The sequence below is a fragment of the Coregonus clupeaformis genome, chromosome 35 (genome assembly GCF_020615455.1).
Source record: "Coregonus clupeaformis isolate EN_2021a chromosome 35, ASM2061545v1, whole genome shotgun sequence".
Taxonomy (NCBI): Eukaryota; Metazoa; Chordata; class Actinopteri; order Salmoniformes; family Salmonidae; genus Coregonus; species Coregonus clupeaformis.
The window spans coordinates 14,144,397-14,150,658 of record NC_059226.1 but is presented as its reverse complement, the minus strand read 5'-3'; positions in this window follow the sequence as shown (position 1 = coordinate 14,150,658).

Here is a 6,262-nt window from a genome sequence, read left to right as displayed (position 1 = left end):
CATGCCCAAGAAGACTCAAGGCTGTAATCGCTGCCAAAGGTGCTTCAACAAAGTACTGAGTAAAGGGTCTGAATACTTATGTAAATATTATATTTGTTGTTTTTTAATATTAATTTTGCTGAAATTTCTAAAAACCTGTTTTTGCTTTGTCATGGGGTATTGTGTGTAGATTGATGAGGGGTAAAAACAACAATGTAATCAATTTTAGAATAAGGCTGTAATGTAACAAAATGTGGAAAAAGTGAAGGGGTCTGAACACTTTCCGAATGCACTGTGTGATAAGCAGTAATGGGCAGTCACTACCATCATGGGACTTTTTATTAATTGTTTTATTCTGTGTTACAATATTCAACCCAACAAATGCATAGTGCATTTTAATGTAAAAAATGAAAACAGGATTATTTTTAAAATAATTGTACCGAACCGATCCTCAAAGCCGTGAATCGCTGCCACACTAGTATACAGTATGCTGTTGTCTCATGAGGAGACCGTCATAGTACCACTCTGTGTGTGTGTAAGCCTGACTAGTGTTTCTCTTTGTCTCCTCAGTTGACTTACAGTGTGTCGGAAATGGGCCCCACCCAAACATAAGCAAGCCAAGTTCTCCAAGAAGTGAGGGGAGGAGCTGCATCATGCCAGACCACCCAACCAACCCACACACGCATGGTATTCATTCTCCAAATCCCTCCCTTCCCTCCACTTGTTCTATTTTGCCCCAGTTTAAACTATCTTGTTGTAAAGAGCAATCAACATTATATATAGTATATTACTAGCATCCTTCAGTCTTTTCAAAGCTTTTTTTTTTTAATAAACAAGAATAGTGATATTCACTTGGATGGTCTTTTTTTCTCTTTCATTGAACCTAGTGATTTGTACTGACATGATTTCTACTCGACTCAATAGCAGTGTTTCTCCTAGGATATATTTTTCCCTTGGCGGTGCAAAGGCACCTGAAGCAACTACTATGAAGACTGAGTGAAGACTACTCCTATATGCTTTAAAAATACCGCTAATAACAATCAGGGATGCAATAAAAAAATGGCAAAATTGTTAAATAACAATGGTATTATATGGCACACAGTTGTTACTCAATTGTGTGAAGTGATATGACATGAAGTGAGAGAAAGCAGTTGGTATTAGATTTCACATGGAGGCATTAGGTATTTTCTCAACAAATTCCCGTAAGACACTTGTCTTAACGACTTTGCCTATAAAGTCATGGTGGTGATAAGAAGTTAAAGGAATTGAATGGGACGGCAGGGGTGGACAACACTCCTCCTAGTGTTAGGTTTGCAGACTTTTGCTTCTAACATACCTGAATACGGTACACTTACTTTACCTGGCTACTCACCCACATCGCTCCGGCCAACTAACGCTTCTTCTCCACCATGAGTCTGGATTTGCCTCCTCGACAATTTCTAGAATGCGAACACATTCAGACCGTTCTGATTGGTCCCAGAAACCGATGGGTTGGGCCAAAGCCGGCCTACATGATGATGTTATCAACTTTGATACTCTGATTGGTTAGATTTGTTAGACGATCCAATAGCTGATGAATTTGTTTTGTACAACGCCCCTCATTTTGAAGTCACAGTTTCAGATTGACTAAATGTATGTAGCGATCTATAGAGCAGCAGAATTAAAGTCAGGGTGAGTCGACAGGCAAACACTTACTAGTCAGCTGAGCTGCACTGTTTCAGGACCGTCTTAAAGGGATACTTGTGGATACCATTTATTATGTCTCTGTGTCCAGTATGAAAGAGTAAGAGGCAGTTTTGCCCCTTGATTTATTCCACCTTTTGTTACAGGCCAAAAAAACTTTTTTTTTTTTTACCCATTTACACACTACCCTTTAATGACAAAGTGAAAACATGATTTTTGAAATGTTTGTAAATGTATTGAAAATAAAATCCAGAAATATCTCATACAATACATGTTAGAATCACCATTGTCAATAAGTACAGCTGTGAGTCTTTCTGGGTAAGTCTCTAAGAGCTTTGCACACCTGGATTGTACAATATTTGCACATTATGATTTTTTTATTCTTCAAGCTCTGTCATGTTGGCTGTTGATCATTGCTAGACAGCCATTTTCAAGTCTTGCCATAGATATTCATGCTGATTTAAGTCAAAACTGTAACTACACCTCTCAGGAACATTCAATGTCTTCTTGGTAAGCAACCAGTGTATATTTGGTCTTGTGTTTTTAGGTTATTGTCCAGCTGAAAGGTGAATTTGTCTCCCAGTGTCTGTTGGAAAGCAGACTGAACCAGGTTTTCCTCTAGGATTTTGCCTGTGCTTAGCTCTATTCCGTTTATTTTTATCCCTACAAAAAACTCCCTAGTCCTTGCCGATGACAAGCATACCCATAACATGATGCAGCCACCACCATGCTTGAAAATATGAAGAGTGGTACTAAGTGATGTGTTGTGTTGGATTTGCCCCAGACAAGGCTTTGTATTCAGGACACAAAGTTAATTTCTTTGCCAAATTTTTTTGCAGTTTTACTTTAGTGCCTTATTGCAAACAGGATGCATGTTTTGGAATATTTATGTTCTGTATGGGCTTCCTTCTTTTCACTGTCATTTAGGTTAGTATTGTGGAGTAACCACAATGTTGTTGATCCATTTTCTCCTATCACAGCCATTAAACTCTTTAACAGTTTTTTAAAGTCACCATTGGTCTCGTGAAATCCATGAGCGGTTTCCTTCCTCTCTGGCAACTGAGTTAGGAGGACGCCTGTATATTTTGTAGTGACTGGGTGTATTGATACACCATCCAAAGTGTAATTAATAACTTAACCATGCTTCACATATTCAGTCAGCTTTTTTTTTTTTTTTTTTTTTTTACCCATCTACCAATAGGTGCCCTTCTTTGCGAGGCATTGGAAAACCTCCTGGTCTTTGTGGTTGAATCTATGTTTGAAATTCACTGCTCAACTGAGGGACCTTACAGATACTTGTATGTGTGGGGTACAGAGATGAGGTAGTCATTCAAAAATAATGTTAAACTCTATTATTGCACACAGAGTGAGTCCATGCGACTTATTATGTGACTTAAGGACATTTTTACTCCTGAACTTAAGGCTTGCCATAAAGGGTTGAAGACATATTGACTCATATATTGACATATTGCTCAGCTGGTAGAGCACGGCGCTTGTAACGCCAAGGTAGTGGGTTCGATCCCCGGGACCACCCATACACAAAAATGTATGCACGCATGACTAAGTCGCTTTGGATAAAAGCGTCTGCTAAATGGCATATTATTATTAATTTGTAAAAATTTCAAAAAATATAATTCTACTTTGACATTATGGGGTATTGTGTGTAGGCCAGTGACACAATCTCAATTAACCCATTTTAATTTCAGGCTGTAACACAACAAATGTGGAAAAAGTCTAGGGGTGTAAATATTTTCTGAAGGCAGTGTTACCCATAGACTTCCAGTCATTGCGCTATCCGAAGTATCCCTTCAACTGGGTGTGGGTTGCACACAACTCTCCTAGCCTATAGGAAATGCACATAATTTAGAAACCTCTAGCACAGAATCAAAGTCAATATGACACAGGGAGACTAGTTACATTTCATGACATGTTTCGTTATCCTTAGGCCTGTATTTTTGTGTGTTTTGTATCGATAACCTCTGCTCTTAGCTAAGAGCAGTTAGGAGAGGGAGCAGCAAGTTCTGATTGGCTAACTTCGCTCCAGGTAGAATATGCAGGTAATTACACACGTTTCCACCTTATCCCCTATTCCCCCTCCTTCCCCTGCCTCCTGTACTGGTCGACCACGTTCTTCTGAGATTCACCCTGAAACGGACTCAACTAGCGGGCACGGATAGTGCTCAGTTATTCTGAAATAAAACAATGTTTTGGTATCAACGCATTCCCTTAACAGCTCTTCTCAGTCGGTGCTGGTTCTGACTACTGCATTAGTTAAGTAAAAAAAAAAAAAAGTGGGTTTTGCAGCAGATTTTTCCTTTTATACAGTGGACACTACCTTCACCCAGGTAAGGACCAACGATTCCGTTCCGCTCGCTTTGACTCCCGAGTGGCGCAGTGCTAGCTGTGCCACTAGAGATCCTGGTTCGAGTCCAGGCTCTGTCGCAGCCGGCCGCGACCGGGAGACCCATGGGCGGCGCACAATTGGTCCAGCGTCATCCAAGGTAGGGGAGGGTTTGGCCGGCAGGGACGTGGGTTCGTTTCCCACGGGGCGCCAGTATGAAAAAACCCACAAAAAACATGTATGCATTCACTAACTGTAAGTAGCTCTGGATAAGAGCGTCTGCTAAATGACTAAAATGTAAATGTAAGAACAATGGCTTGATTGTTCATGGCAACAACACTGAGTTGGAAATTTGAATAGGCTTTTACTCTATTCTATTTTCCCTTGAACGTTTTTTCCTGATAATGTAATGACTATGAAACAGGATGGTGAATCCTGGCAACCAGTTCTTCATTGTTTTGTCAGCCACCAGTAAGGCTATTTTCTTTTCACTGCCTTTTAAGCTTGTAGATGCTAATAGGCGATTATAATAGGCTAAAACAGGGTTTCCCAAACGTTTCTTGTGTGTGACCCCAGTTTGACAAGGGAAAAAAAGTGATAACCCCATTTTCAAATCAGACGACCCCTAGTTTGGGAAACGCTGGGCTAATACCTTTTGTAACACATTGATTTGATGTACAATAGCAAGGTTGATCCGCTATACAGTGCCTTGCAAAAGTGTTCTTCCCCCTTGGCATTTTCCCTATTATATTATATCAAAATAGTCCAAATTGGTGAAGTGAAACTTAGTTTTAAAAATTTCAAAAAAATAAATAACGGAAAAGTGGTGCGTGCATATGTATTCACCCCCTTTGCTATGAAGCCCCTAAATAAGGTCTGGTGCAACCAATTACATTCAGAAGTCACATAATTAGTTAAATAAAGTCCACCTGTGTGCAATCTAAGTGTCACATGATCTGTCACATGATTTCAGTATATATACACCTGTTCTGAAAGGCCCCAGAGTCTGCAACACCACTAAGCAAGTGGCACCATGAAGACCAAGGAGCTCTCCAAACAGGTCAGGGACAAAGTTGTGGAGAAGTACAGATCAGGGTTGGGTTATAAAAAAATATCAGAAACTTTGAACATCCCACGGAGCACCATTTCAATCCATTATTAAAAAATGGAAAGAATATGGCACCACAATAAACCTGCCAAGAGAGGGCCGCCCACCAAAACTCACAGACCAGGCAAGGAGGGCATTAATCAGAGAGGCAACAAAGAGACCAAAGATAACCCTGAAGGAGCTGCAAAGCTCCACAGCGGAGATTGGAGTATCTGTCCATAGGACCACTTTAAGCCGTATACTCCACAGAGCTGGGCTTTATGGAAGATTGGCCAGAAAAAAGCCATTGCTTAAAGAAAAAAATAAGCAAACACGTTTGGTGTTCGTCAAAAGGCATGTGGGAGACTCCCCAAACATTTGGAAGAAGGTACTCTGGTCAGATGAGACTGAAATTGAGCTTTTTGGCCATCAAGGAAAACGCTATGTCTGGCACAAACCCAACACCTCTCATCATCCCGAGAACACCATCCCCACAGTGAAGCATGGTGGTGGCAGCGTCATGTTGTGGGGATGTTTTTCATCGGCAGGTACTGTGAATAGTTATGCACGCTCAAGGTCTTATTTCTTGTTTGTTTCACACAAAAAAATATTTTGCATCTTCAAAGTGGTAGGCACCTTGTGTAAATCAAATGATACAAACCCCCCAAAAATCAATTTTAATTCCAGGTTTTAAGGCATCAAAATAGGAAAAATGCCAAGGGGGGGTGAATACTTTCGCAAGCCACTGTATATCCCCTCACCTTCAACTCTAAAACCACCTTAAAAAAAAGTTCTAAAAAGATTATACTTTTTCAATATCTCTTGGTAAAGAAACCCTTTTACTACAGAGCTGAACATCAAGAAATTCACATTTGCTTTCTTTCAATTCTCTTCCACAGGTTTGAGGACAGGTGAAGCTCAAGGTAAACATGTTACCATATGCTTAATGCTGTCTGGGCTTTGCTCTGTTATTATTGTAGAATAATATATGCAGACGGAGCCATGACTGCCACTGGTATGTTGTGAGGAGAGAAGTACACCCTCAGCTGGCCCTGATCTGTTTGTAAATTATAGGCTCCTCTTAGCATTTGTATAAACTGTGTTGAAGGAATATTGGTGTTTTGTGTGTGACAAAAGGGGGACAAGCGGGGAGAGGTATGTTACCCCTAATC